The sequence below is a fragment of the Rhinatrema bivittatum genome, chromosome 5 (genome assembly GCF_901001135.1).
Source record: "Rhinatrema bivittatum chromosome 5, aRhiBiv1.1, whole genome shotgun sequence".
Classification (NCBI taxonomy): Eukaryota; Metazoa; Chordata; class Amphibia; order Gymnophiona; family Rhinatrematidae; genus Rhinatrema; species Rhinatrema bivittatum.
Window position 1 is genome coordinate 49243569 of NC_042619.1, and position 13652 is coordinate 49257220.

General features: G+C 40.3%; 1 protein-coding gene across 3 annotated transcripts in view; it reads left to right on the forward strand.

The window, feature by feature from the left end:
* The window catches only part of FAT3 (FAT atypical cadherin 3), a 1056928-nt gene that overhangs the window by 186787 nt on the left and 856489 nt on the right, over nt 1-13652 (forward strand). The gene's annotated exons all lie outside the window — the stretch shown is intronic.

Sequence of the window (13652 nt, forward strand, 5' to 3'; positions counted from 1 at the left end):
AACTTAATATCGCCGCAGTATTAAGATGAAAGTAGTACAGAAAAGCAGTATTTTATTACTTCTGCTCCCGAGCAGTATTTTCTGCTTTTCTGTACACTTTTTGGGCTGCTCAGAAATGAATGCCTGCTGTGGGCAGGCGTCAGTTTCTGAGGGTAAAAATGTGCGCATTTTTTTTTAAAAATCAGGGAAGAATAGCTAATAGCCTCATCAACATGCATTTGCATGTGATGAGCGCTATTAGTTTTGCAGGAGGTTGGACACGCATCTTGGACGCGCTAATTGCTTTATAGAATATGGGGTTGTGGACGCATATACAAAACCCGCGTTCAACCACAGGTTAAACAGAGTGCCTGGCTGAGCGCACTGTATTGCATCGGCCTGTTACAATGGCTTTAGAAAGGCATCCCTCTGAACATTTTTCACATTTTGTTGTGTAAGTGCATCAGAGTTGTGTGCATTTAAATGTGGATTTTTTTTCCACTCATCAACACACTATACTCCTCACGTTTCAGGGCAAAAAATGTTTTATTGGGGGACAAAGCATATACACATCTAAAAAGCAAAACTGAAATCCAATGGATTCATCTCCATTTCCCTGAATCAGTACTTGGTGAAATTACCTTTTGGCAGCAGTTACAGCTGTGAGTCTGTTGGGCTATATCTCCATTAGGATTTGTCAGTTTTAGATCATGCTTCTTTATAAAAACTGTTCTCTGTCAAGTTCCTTGGGGAGTATTGATGGACAGCAATCTTCAAGTCATACCACAGATTTTTTATTGAATTGAGGTCTGAGCTCTAATTGGACACTCCAAGACATTTACCTTTTTCGTTCCTTAATCACTCCATTGTAGCTTTGACTTTGTGCACTGAGTCATTGTCATGCTGAAAGGTGAAATTCTGACTTACTTTCAGCTTTCTTACAGAGGGCAGCAGGTTTTCCTCAAGGACTTTTATGTACTTTTCTCCATTCATTGGCCCTTCTATCCTGACAAGTGCTCCAGTTCTTGCTGATGAGAAACATCTCTATAACATGATGCTGTCACCATCATGTTCCTTCATCATCATCATCATCATTTTTTTTTCATGCCTTTCCTGACAGAGAGATGAAGGCGTGGATGTTAGAAATCATTAAATAGGGCTACTATTGTTAGAAAATATAGATTCAGGGTTACATAATAGGAGTGGAAATGTATTACATATTAGAAGTAAATGTAGGCAGTTACTAAGGATATATAATATAGAATAAGACTTCACATATAGACATAGTGAGAGTATTAACATCACAGGTATTTATATGCAAATATATAGAAGTTGTTGAGCCTTGACATCTTATTGATCTGTTGACAACACTGATGGGACTAACTTCAGTCATCTCAATTGAGTTAACAGATCTTTTGTGTTGTTTTAAGGTTATATGTAGGGTTCTTAATAAGGCATGTGCTATTGGTGAATAACAAATGCTGCTTCAAAGAACTGGGTCTTTATCAGCTTCCTGAAGAATTAAAGATCTAGAGCAGGTCTGATGTAGAGTGGAAGAGAGTTCCAGAGCACTGGGACACAGCCTACAAAAGATGTTTTCCTAGTTTCATGTTTTGAGTGCGGACTGACGCTCGAAAGCTTGAGCCCCTGTGCCATGGCTCGACCTGCACAACCCAGGGGCTGGCCACAGTCCATGCTGCTGGCAGGCGAACACATCTGGGCATGGACTGACTGTAACTGTAACACTCTTGAACTTGGAACATGGCTTGAACTTGAACGCTTGAAGGCCTCACTGAACCTGCATGCATTGAATGTAAGACCCAGCAACACAATGCTGGTCTCTGGGGAGGCCTCCAGCCACTTAAAAGCCCTTTTGGACTTGTGTCATGGGAATGGCTTGAGTGTCAGGACAGACAACGGCGAGGATGGAAGATGACTCTGGAAACAAGGACATGACAAAGGCTCTGAAGTCTTGGACAAGACAAAGGCACTAAAGACTTGGGACTAGATGAAACTCAGGGAGGACCCTGCACTGCTGTACGCCCTACACATCCTGAAGGCTGGTCACGGACCACGACAATAGCGGTGCAGGCACTGAATTCAGGAACAAGGCAGAAGCTGGAACAAGACTCTGGACAGGGGACAGGATTCAGGAACTTGGACTCTGACTCAGAAACTCGGATTCAGACTGAGGCTTTAAAAACAAGGAAGAACTTCCAAAGACTTGAAACCAGCACGAAGTCTCTGGATAGGACATGGATCAGGAATAGGATTCCAGGAGCTCAGGAACCAGGAATATGACGAGACCAGGAACGAAAACATGGATTCCAGAACAAGATGAAGACTTTGATTCAGGAGCGAAGATGCTGAAGAGGGAGCCAGGAACCAATGACAGTCCAGGAACAAGGAATGAAGAACATGGAACAGGAAGACCCTGAAGGTGATAGCAAACCATTGCGAAAGCGACGAGGAACTGACAGAAGAGCCGTTTTATAAGAATGGCTGGATGACATCGTCAGGAAGGGCTGCGGGGCTTTTCCCGCCAGAGTAGTTAAATCACAAGGCAGAAGTGCATGCCTAGAGGACGCCGATAGCAGAGAGAGGAGTCAGCAGCCTGGTCTGTGAAGAAGGCAGCATCTGTGGTGCTCCTGGCAACATGAAGAAGTAGCGACGTAGGCGGCCAGACTCAAGTGGGCTCCCGGAACTCCGTCAGCTGCAAAGAAGTGGCGGCACAGCTCAGTGGTGACATAAGGCCTCAAGGAGGGTGTCAAAGTGTTTCTTTGCCATATGGCAGTGGCAACAACAGCCAGATGGCAGCGGCACAACAGCCAGCTGTGAGGCAGATGTGGCATGGTAAGCGAGGCCGCTCATGGGGCCCTCCCCCAAGTGGAATTGCTACATTTCAATGGAATCATAGATTTGGGGAACACCATCACTAGACTTGCCTGTGTTTGTGAGTGTAATTGGCAAGTGGGAGCACAGGGGGTCAATGCCCTTGTGGGGTAGATAGGTATCATCCATTTGAGAATTTTATAGGCTAGGACTAGAAGTGTAAATTAACTGTGATAGAAAATCGGAAGCTAGTGTAGGCTTTTTAGAATAGGGTAATGTGTTCAAATTTCCTTGCCTTTCTTATGATACAGGCTGCCACATTCGGTATGAGTTGTAGACAGTGGTTCAGGGCATTAGATATTCTGGCATAGAGGGTGTTAGGTAGTCTAGACGAGATTATTAAGGCTTGGAAAATGGTTGCAAAAGTGTCATCTAGGAAAGTTTGCAGATGGTGCAACTGACTAATATGGAGGCTGCTTGAATTTGGGGTTTGATGGTGAGTTGAGAATCTAGGATAAAGCTTACACTCTACACTTGAGATCAGAATATTCAGGTTGTTCCATCAAGGACCACTTATGGGAAGGAATGGACAGATGTTTTTCTTCTCAATCCATAATAGCTATGTTTTTTTCAGGTTGAGGCTAGGTTTGGTTTGGTGTAACCAATTTGCAATTAATGTTAGGTAGTTTAAGTTAGAAATGGTAGCTTCAAGGTTTGTGCTCAGTGGTACCAAAAGTTGTATGTCATCAGGTAAGGAGTAATATGCAATGTGACAGTCTCAGGTGAGTTTGCCAAGAGTGTTTATATATATTTTGAATAAAGTGGGTGAGAGGATGGAACCTTGTGGTACCCTGCAAGAAAGAGAGAGTTTCTGGTTTTGAGAAAATTATTCCTAAGGATATAGATTGTTTGGATAGGAAAGAATTGAACCAGGACAAGGCTGGACCTGTCACTCCAAGGTCACTTAGGAGATGAGGATGTTGTGGTCTATTGTATCAAATGTGGCTGAGAAGTTTAGGAGTGTTCATGATCTAGTTGCAGTCTGAGTTCATCAACTAGACTGATTATTATGATCTCAGTACTTTGGTGAGAGTGGAAGCTGAACTGATAAGGATCCAAGGTACTGATGATGATCAAATGGTCAGAGTTGTGTTAGTACTCGCTTCGCTATAATTTTACTTAGAAAAGGGAAGTTAGAAACTGGACAGTAGTTGTTTGGGTCATTGAGATCCAAGTTTGGCTTTAAGTTTAGTCTGATTGTTGCAATTTTTAGGCATCTCAGTAATTGGGGCTGTGCAAGAGATGCATTCATGATGGTCTGGATTAACCAGGATGAGAAGGAATCATCATTGCTGGTGATTCCCTGGAGAGAAGTGAGTAGGATATTCACATATTCTTTTAATGGGTTGAAGTTTGTTAGCAAGTGTTTTGGAGATGGCCGTTGTATTTGTGGGAGGCATCCTGCCAGTTTATTGTCTATTTCTGATTGGACGTGTGCTATTTTCTTTATGAAGAAATCTGTGAATTTGTTGCACTGGGCCATGGTTAAAGGGGCGGAGGGTATTGGAGTTTGTTAATGGTGCAGAATAACTGTCTGGGTGATTCTCTGATTTATTGTTTTTGTATAATGTGTCTTCTTTACCTCACTCATAACCTTGCAGTAGTCATATGGTGTTGTCTGTATTTATTTTTGTCTAGATCCAACTCCAGTTTGTGCCATTTTCATTCTAGTTTCCTGCCCATTCTCTTTAGCACTTTTAAATCCGATGTAGACCAAGGAATTGCATTAGAATTTTTCTTGTTGGCAATTTTGCAAGCAATGATCTTATCTATGGTCAGTTTGCAATCTGAATTCTAGTTTTATACCAAGGTGGTCATGGAAGGGGGAGTATTCCACTATGGATGAGAGACTTTGAAGAAAGGATTCTAGGTGGAGGTGTGAGATTGGCTGACCAGGCTTGTGGTTTCATCTAATTTTGCTTTCTAGATAGGAAGACTGGGTATATTTCAAAGTGAATCAGGCAGTAGTCTGTCAGGATAACTGAGTTGTCTAAATAGTCTTGATTGAGTACTCATTTAGGAGTTGGAGAGGGGCCATCACTAGGTCAAAGGAATGTCCTGCTGAGTGGGTTGGCTCATTTACTATTTGGATTAGGCCTAGGTCATTTATTGTTGTTAGGAATTCTCATGGGAAGTCCATTTCTAGTTTATCTGCATGAATCTCCAGAATTATTATTCCTTGATGTACTAGGATGATCTCAGTTATGAAATGTAGTAGGTCCTACAAGGAGTCAAGAGTATAGAGAAAATTCAGACCAACATTTTCCAAATATATCTTAAAGGAGCTCATTGACTCCGAACCAAAGAAAATGGAAGATAGACAGCAAAGCATCATGGACATTCTTCTGTTTGTGCTGAGTCTGAGAAATGCAGACCTTGCACGAGGAATGTATAGATAGTAAAACCTACCCTATCACATGTTATGCATCCATGTTTCTGTGAGGCAAAGGATTACTTTGGAGTCATGTATGAGTAGATCATGTAGCAAATTGGTTATCTCGTGGATGGACCTGGTGTTTAAGAGACTTGCGACTATCAACTTGTGTTGATGTTTGGCTATCCTAGATGTGGCATGGGGGATCTGCAGGGGTTCGCTTGTTTGCATGGTATAGGTACGTAGTGTGGGGAGTACTTACCCTGTACTGTGATTGCAGTAATTAGGGATATTGGAGGGGGTGGGGGTTGAGGATCAATGTAGTGTATGACTCATTATGAGGAGGATCAGAGTGGCTTTGTAGGATTTTGAGTATATTATCAGTGAATACTGAGGCCTCTCACATGTTGGCTGCAATATTAGTGGTTGGTTAATGGGACGGGTTGGTTGTACATGGCTGTTTAGGGCTTACCTTCGTCCCTGGAGTAGATTGGAGAGAAGGCTAGCATGAGCCAGGACTAGTCAACAGTGTATTGAATCTGTGAAACGTTTTCAAGCTTGTGTGTGTGGAGGGAATACTGACATGCATCTGAGCTGTGCTAAAAGGGGTGCACAAAGGGGCATGTCCTTTGGTGCAACCTTTCAACTTTAGGCCCACCTATGATATATCTTTTTTAAGAGCTGGGTCAGCAGCTCATGGTGAGGTTAGTTGGTGGAGGGCAGGATCAGAAGACTCCCTTGGTGCAGCAGCAATCTGGTGATGAAGGTTGGGGGGAGGGGGCCTTAGGTGGTGGTCGAGCACAGGCAGTCACCCTTGTAGGGATGGGATGCTCTGAGAGATGGGCTATGTTGGATTTCCACTAAACAGAATGTTTCACATTCAGGATGAAAAGTTCAATTTTAGTTTTTTAGGACCAAACAAATTTTGTCATATGACTATTTTATCCCCTGAATGTTCCTTTGCATGCTTCAAATAGGATTTGAGGGGGCTTTCTTAAGCAATGGCATCCTTCTTACTACCATACCATACGGGTTAGATTTGTAGAATGCATGAGATACTGTCGTTGCATGCACACGATGACCAGACTTGGTCAAGGGAAGCCTGTAGCTCATTCAATTTTCCATTGACCTCTTGGTTGCCTCACTGATCATTCTCCTCCTTGTATAATCATTAGGTTTGGAGATGTAGCCTGATCTAGACAGAGTCTTTGTTGTGCAATGTATCTTCCATGTCTTAATCATCATATTGACTGTGCGAGAGATATTCAAGGACTTTTCAATATTCGTCCCCAGGTCCGTGCCTTTTCATAGCTTTGTCCCGGAGTTCTTTTGACAGCTTCTGGGTGCTCATGGTCAGGTCTTTGCTTTGAAATACATTACTCAGAAAGAGAGAACCAACAGAAAGTCTGAATTTATAATGTTAACATGCAAGTCAGTACAGTTTAATGGAGATGTGCCAATTCACTTGAGCCTGGATTTTAAAAGCCCAGTGCGCATACATTTTGGTGTTTATGTGTGTGGCCGGGCCTTGTGCACGCTGCACACATTTTCTAAAGGGCCCAGCCACGCGCGTAAACACTGATACGATCACAAATGCTGGCCCCTGAATCACCTGGACCGGATGGTATACACCCCAGGGTTCTGATGGAACTCAAAAATGAAATGTCAGATTTATTAGTAAAAATTTGTAACCTACCATTAAAATCATCCATTGTATCTGAAGACCGGAGGGTGGTTAATGTAACCCCAGTATTTAAGAAGGGCTCCAGGGGCGATCTGGGAAACTACAGACCGGTTAGCCTGACTTCAGTGCCAGGAAAAATAGTGGAAAGTGTTCTAAATATCAAAATCACAGAACATATAGAAAGATGTGGTTTAATGGAACAACGTCAGCATGGCTTTAGCCAAGGCAAGTCTTGCCTCACAAATCTGCTTCACTTTTTTGAAGGGGTTAATAAACATGTAGATAAAAGTGAACCAGTGGATGTTGTGTATTTGGATTTTCAGAAGGCATTTGACAAAGTTCCTCATGAGAGGCTTCCAGGAAAAGTAAATAGTCATGGGATAGGCGGCGATGTCTTTTTGTGGATTACAAACTGGCTAAAAGACAGGAAACAAAGTAGGATTAAATGGACAGTTTTCTCAGTGGAGGGGAGTGGGCAGTGGAGTGCTCAGGGATCTGTACTGGGACCCATTCTTTTCAATATATAAATGATCTGGAAAGGAATATGAGTGAGGTAATCAAATTTGCAGATGATACAAAATTATTCAGAGTAGTTAAATCACAAGCAGATTGTGATAAATTGCAGGAAGACCTTGTAAGACTGGAAAATTGGGCATCCAAATGGCAGATGAAATTTAATGTGGATAAGTGCAAGGTGATGCATATAGGGAAAAATAACCCATGCTATAGTTACACAATGTTAGGTTCCATATTAGGAGCTACCACCCAAGAAAGAAGTCTAGGCGTCATAATGGATAACACATTGAAATTGTTGCTTCAGTGTGCTGCGGCAGCCAAAAAAGCAAACAGAATGTTGGGAATTAGAAAAGTAATGGTGAATAAAACAGAAAATGTCATAATACCTCTGTATCGCTCCATGGTGATACCGCACCTTGAATACTGTGTACAATTCTGGTCGCCGCATCTCAAAAAGGATATAATTGCGATGGAGAAGGTACAGAGAAGGGCTACCAAAATGATAAGGGGAATGGAACAGCTCCCCTATGAGGAAAGACTGAAGAGGTTAGGACTTTTCAGCTTGGAGAAGAGATGGCTGAGGGGGGATATGATAGAGGTGTTAAAATCATGAGAGGTCTAGAATGGGTAAATGTGAATCGGTTATTTACTCTTTCGGATAATAGAAGGACTAGGGGCACTCCATGAAGTTAGCATGTGGCACATTTAAAACATCGGAGAAAGTTCTTTTTCACTCAACGCACAATTAAACTCTGGAATTTGTTGCCAGGGGATGTGGTTAGTGCAGTTAGTGTAGCTGGGTTTAAAAAAGGATTGGATAAATTCTTGGAGGAGAAGTCCATTACCTGCTATTAATTAAGTTGACTTAGAAAATAGCCACTGCTATTACTAGCATCAGTAGCATGGGATAGACTTAGTGTTTGGGTACTTGCCAGGTTCTTATGGCCTGGATTGGCCACTGTTGAAAACAGGATGCTAGGCTTGATGGACCCTTGGTCTGACCCAGTATGGCGTGTTCTTATGTTCAAGTGCTGGCAGCTGAATGGCACCAGATATTAGCCACTGTCACTTAGCCAGATTAATTCATATTTTTCTGACTAAGTAGTGCTGAATATCAGCCTCACGGCACTTAAACCCTTTGAAAATTGACCCTTTTGTATTTACTGTAATTTTTAGATTTTGATATGTAAGTTATTTTTTGTATTCTGCTTTGATGCAACAAGGAATTGTGGTATATTAAATAAACTGATGTCCTAACTAGCTGACTTAGGCAGGTTAACTCTTTTTACTCATATATAAAAGAGTCTAAGTTTTTGAAAATATATCCCTTTAAGGACAAAAAACATTTCTGCAAGTACCTGTTGTGTTTCAGAACCTGTTAGCCAAAGGTAAATGATTGCTTGGTTAGAATTAACTGTGAGTGGAAATTTAAAAAATACATATATTTGAAATGGGGTGTTATTGTGCATTTGGAATCATAAGCTTGGAAGTGAATGGCTTTATAAACTTCTCTGTTGGTGTTTTTCTTCTAATATACTCACTTCAATGAGATGTTCAAAGTTGCAGTTCTAATTAACTAAGTCTAAAGTGAAAATGTGCTCTTTTTCCTCACATTTTGAAATGTAATGCAAATACAGTATATAAAGAATAATATCAATTGGAATGCAATTTTCTCTAACAATAGATATGATTTGCAACAGAGAGTCCACTCAGCATTGTAACATTGCTCAGGTAACAGGGAAGGAGGATTGATTTCATTGCTTGGGGTGTGGTAGTGTCAGGCATTTAGTATCCTAGTGCATTTTCCTAGAGTAATATAGGAATTGATGGACAGTTTAATTTATCCTCACAGTGTATGGAGTTCTAGAATTTGATGAATATTTATGTGGTGCCTTTGCCAGAACAGTGCGTCGCTGAAGAGAAAATGAAATAAAAAAGAAAAATGTCTTGCATTCTGTATTTTTGGCTTTCTCAGTTTTATGAAGACATGTCTTATCTAGTGACTGCATTTACCATGGATGCATGTAGGACTCAAATCAATCTATATTACTAGCATTTCAATTGTTGGCTCTAACGACACTTAAGTAATTTTATTTCAGCATTTCACAGCTTTTATTAATACTTTGACCATGGTTATTTTTGGAGGTCATTTTTACTGGTTAAGTTCTTTCTGCAGCTTCTTTATTTTCTCTTTGCTTAATTCAGTTTACTGGGTAACGTTTTGGTTGATGATTTAATATGAACATGGTTAGAAAGCTGTTTTGTAAATCTGCTATTCACCATGGGGTGAATATTCAAAACATGTATGTGCATAAAATGAGCATATATGCATGTAAGCAGCTTGCACTTCAGTATATGCCATTTTAGAAACATCAAAAGTATGCACACATTTTTGGTCTTACATGCACATGTAGGAAGAAAAAAAGGAGTGGCCTGGAGTGTTCTGGGGTGGGCCAAGAGTTATGTGTGCAAGTTGCCATTTTATAAAAAACATATGTATGCAAATTTATCAACTTATTTACGTAATTTTACCTGTGCACAACTGATAGCAGACTCGCCTTTCTTTTACTATTCATTAGGTGGGAGGTCTGGGTGGACTGGGGGGAGTTCAGAGTGAAGAACTAGGAGCATCTCAATATCCTGGAATGGGTAAACTGGTGGAGGTTTTGGCAAACTGCTGATTACAATTATGCACACATTCCACACTTCCACACGTAAACCGAATTTTATGCAAGTTGTGAATTTTTTCATGCATATAGGTTTTCAAATAGATAGGAAAAGTATGTGTTTTCAATGCATTAAAATACATGCTTTCAGTACATTACAGGTATTCGTGTGTAACCATACATATGTCTGTATGTTTTGGTATAGACATACACATATTTTATAATCTACACATACCTTATATGTGTAGATTTCCGCATGGCCATATATGCACACGTTTGGTTCCTGTCAAAGTTGTTAGAAAGCTACCCTCCTTGCCTATTTCTCACTGAGCACATCTTAAACATCATGTATTGTTTCTAACAGATCAGCAGGAAAAGAAGTCAGATTAAAGTAATAATTATTTATGGATTAACTGTAAGTATTGGATGAGCCTTTTCAGGACAACTGAATATTTGAAAACTTCGATTTTGTAGCAGATATATTTATTCAACAAGCTATAAGAACGAGCTACAAAGAAATCTCACAAAATTGAATGAGTGGGCATTAAGTGGCAGATCAGTGTCAGCACAGAAGTCAGTCTAAGAATGCAGCTGATCGGCTATTATATTCTTCCTGATTGCATAATACCGTTTCCATGTATACTTGTGTAGTCCTGACTGGTAATGTCACTTATCCTCATAAAAAGTGCTAGTTTGCTCAGTACTGTGCTATCTAGAGCTATTGGTGTATTCTACCCTAGAGGAGGTGTAGAGGAAAATGAAGATTTCATAGTTCAGGAGTTCAGAGGTATATTGTTAGTAAAGGATATGGTCCTTGTTAATATATAATGCTGTTCATAAAGGAGTTAGGACAAGGAAAAGTGTACAGTGGGAATGAGAACAATGGGCTATCATGATATGCTTGTCTTCTTGTGGATGATGCCAAAATCTGGAATGGGTTTGCACCCTGGAAGGTATAGAACAGGAGGAATGTAGTGACACTTAAAGAATGGTCTAGAAGCTGGCAACTAAGTTTTAATGCTAAAAAATGCAGGGTCATGTATTTGTGTTGCAAAACCCCAAAAGGGGTTTGCAACACACGCCATAATCAGGAGACAGTTTTCCAGAGTGAACCCCAGCAACGTGTACTGGTAGTTCAGATTTTTTTCTCCAATGTGTATCACTTTGTCCTCATCTATATTAAATTCTTTTTGCCATTTGGATGCCCGTGTTCCCAGTTTTTTTAGATCCTTTTGTAGTTTTACACAATCAGCTTGTGTTGTAGTAATCCTACATAGTTTGGTACTATCTGCCAATTTTGCAACCACACTCTTTACTCCATCTTCTAGATCTTTTATGAAGAAACTGAATAGAACTGGGCCTAGTATCAACCCTTGAGGCACTCTACTATATACCCCTCTCCAGTTAGAGAACATGCTATTCGATCCCATTCACTGTCTCTTTCCCTTTAACCAGTTACTGATCCATGAATGTATGTTGCTCCCTATTCCATAGCCTTTCAGTTTACAGCATAATCTCTCTTGCGATATTTTGTCATATGCATTTTTAAAGTTCAAATACACAATGTCAACTGGTTCACTAGTATACATGTGCTTAATTACAATTTCAAAGAATTCTGTGAGACTTGACTTGCCTTCCTGAAATCCATGTTGGCTATTCCTAATTATATCATATCCTTCTATATGCTTAACACTTTTGTTCTTGATAATTATCTCCACCATTTTACCTGGCATTGATGTCAGGCTTACATGTTGATAATTTCCTGGTTCCCCTCTAGAGCCCTTCTTAAAAATCAGAGTCACCTTGGTCACCTTCCAGTTCTCTGGTACAGCTGCAATTGTTAGTGACAAATTGCAAAACAGTGTAAGTGTGTCTGCAATTTCTAGTTTTAGTTCTTTTAGAACTGTGAGATGGATTCTGGGGTCTTGTTACTGTTTAGTCTATAATTCTTATTACACATAAGATGAATGATTTTTTTATGCTGGGCTTCACTAGAGAGGATGTTGGAGTGATTCTCAAACTGAGAGGCCTTCGTTGGGGAGTGAGGCCTCTGAAGTGCTAAAAGCCATCATTGTAGAAATGGAAGAATACTTATCACTTTTTCCCGCTCCCCAGTGATGTCTTTTAGCACCTTAGAGGCTTCACACGTAAGGAAGGCATCTGGTTTGAGAATCACCTTAGCATCATCCCTAGTGAAGACCGACACAAAGAAGACATTTAGCTTATCCATTATGGCCTTATCTTTGCTAATCCCCTTAATCACTTGGTCAGCCAGAGGGCTAGCTGCCTTCCTTGCTGGTCTCTTATTTTTTATATACTGTAAAAAATATTATTTCTTACATCTTTGGCAAACTTCCTCTCAAAATCCCTTGTGGCCTACCTTATCAATATTTTACATCTACTTTGTCATTGTTTGTGCTGTCTTCTGTTTTCATCGCCTGAGTTTCTTACATTTTTTTTAAAGGAATCTTTCTAGCCTTGGTCACCTCACTATTTAACCTTGCTGGTAACTGCTTGATCTTTTTCCTTCCTTTTTTGATGAGTGGCATGCATTTCAATTGGGCTTCCAATATGGTATTTTAAAAATTATCCCATGCCTCATACACACCTTGAACCCTTTAGTTTTTTCAAACTATCATAATCCCCCTACCTGAAGTTCAGGCAAATTGATAAAGTTTTGTACTGGATTTGTATTCCAAGAAGTATATCAAGTTCAGTCATGTCGTGCTCGCTGTTGCCCAGCAAGTCCATCACTGTTACTTTTTGCACAAGGTTCTGAATTCCACTCAGGATCAGATCTAGGGTAGCACCTTATCTCGTGGGCTGTCGAATCAACTGCTCCAGGAAGCAGTCATTTATAAAATCTAGAAATTTCACCTTTCTTGTGTATCCAGAGGAGACATTCACCCAATTGATGGTGGAATAATAGTGCCGCTTTCTGTGTTAATTCTTTGCTTTACACTCTTTAGTTCCTTTTGCAGGAGTATCTTGTATGTTTTGCTTGTTTGTTTTTAATGTGAACTTTTATGTATGTTTTCTTATGTAACCCACCCCGAATCAGGGAAAGTGCGGGATATAAATATTTTTACATAAATAAATAAAATCCTCCCATTATTATTGCATCTCCCACTTTTCTGGCTTGCTTAATCTCAGCATACATTCCATCATCTATTCAAGAGAACTGTAATATACCCCTACTACCATATTTTTCCAATTGTCACTTGGAATGTTTATCCATAGGGATTGAAGACTTTGGCCTGCATCTCTGAAGTTTAACCTTACTTGATTATATGCCACTCCTGATATAGATGGCTGCCGAACCCCCGGGTTGATCCCTTCTGCCTCATCTGTATGTCTTATACTCTGGTATTGCTGTATTCTGCTGGTGTTGTCTTTGCAGCAGATTTCTGTGATGCCTATTATGTCTATATTCTCACTCATCACCTTACACTCCAATTCACCAGTTTTGTTATTCAGGCTTCTCATATTGATAAAAAGGTACAACATGACCCTGTTTTTCATGGTTGAATCCTGTCTGCCC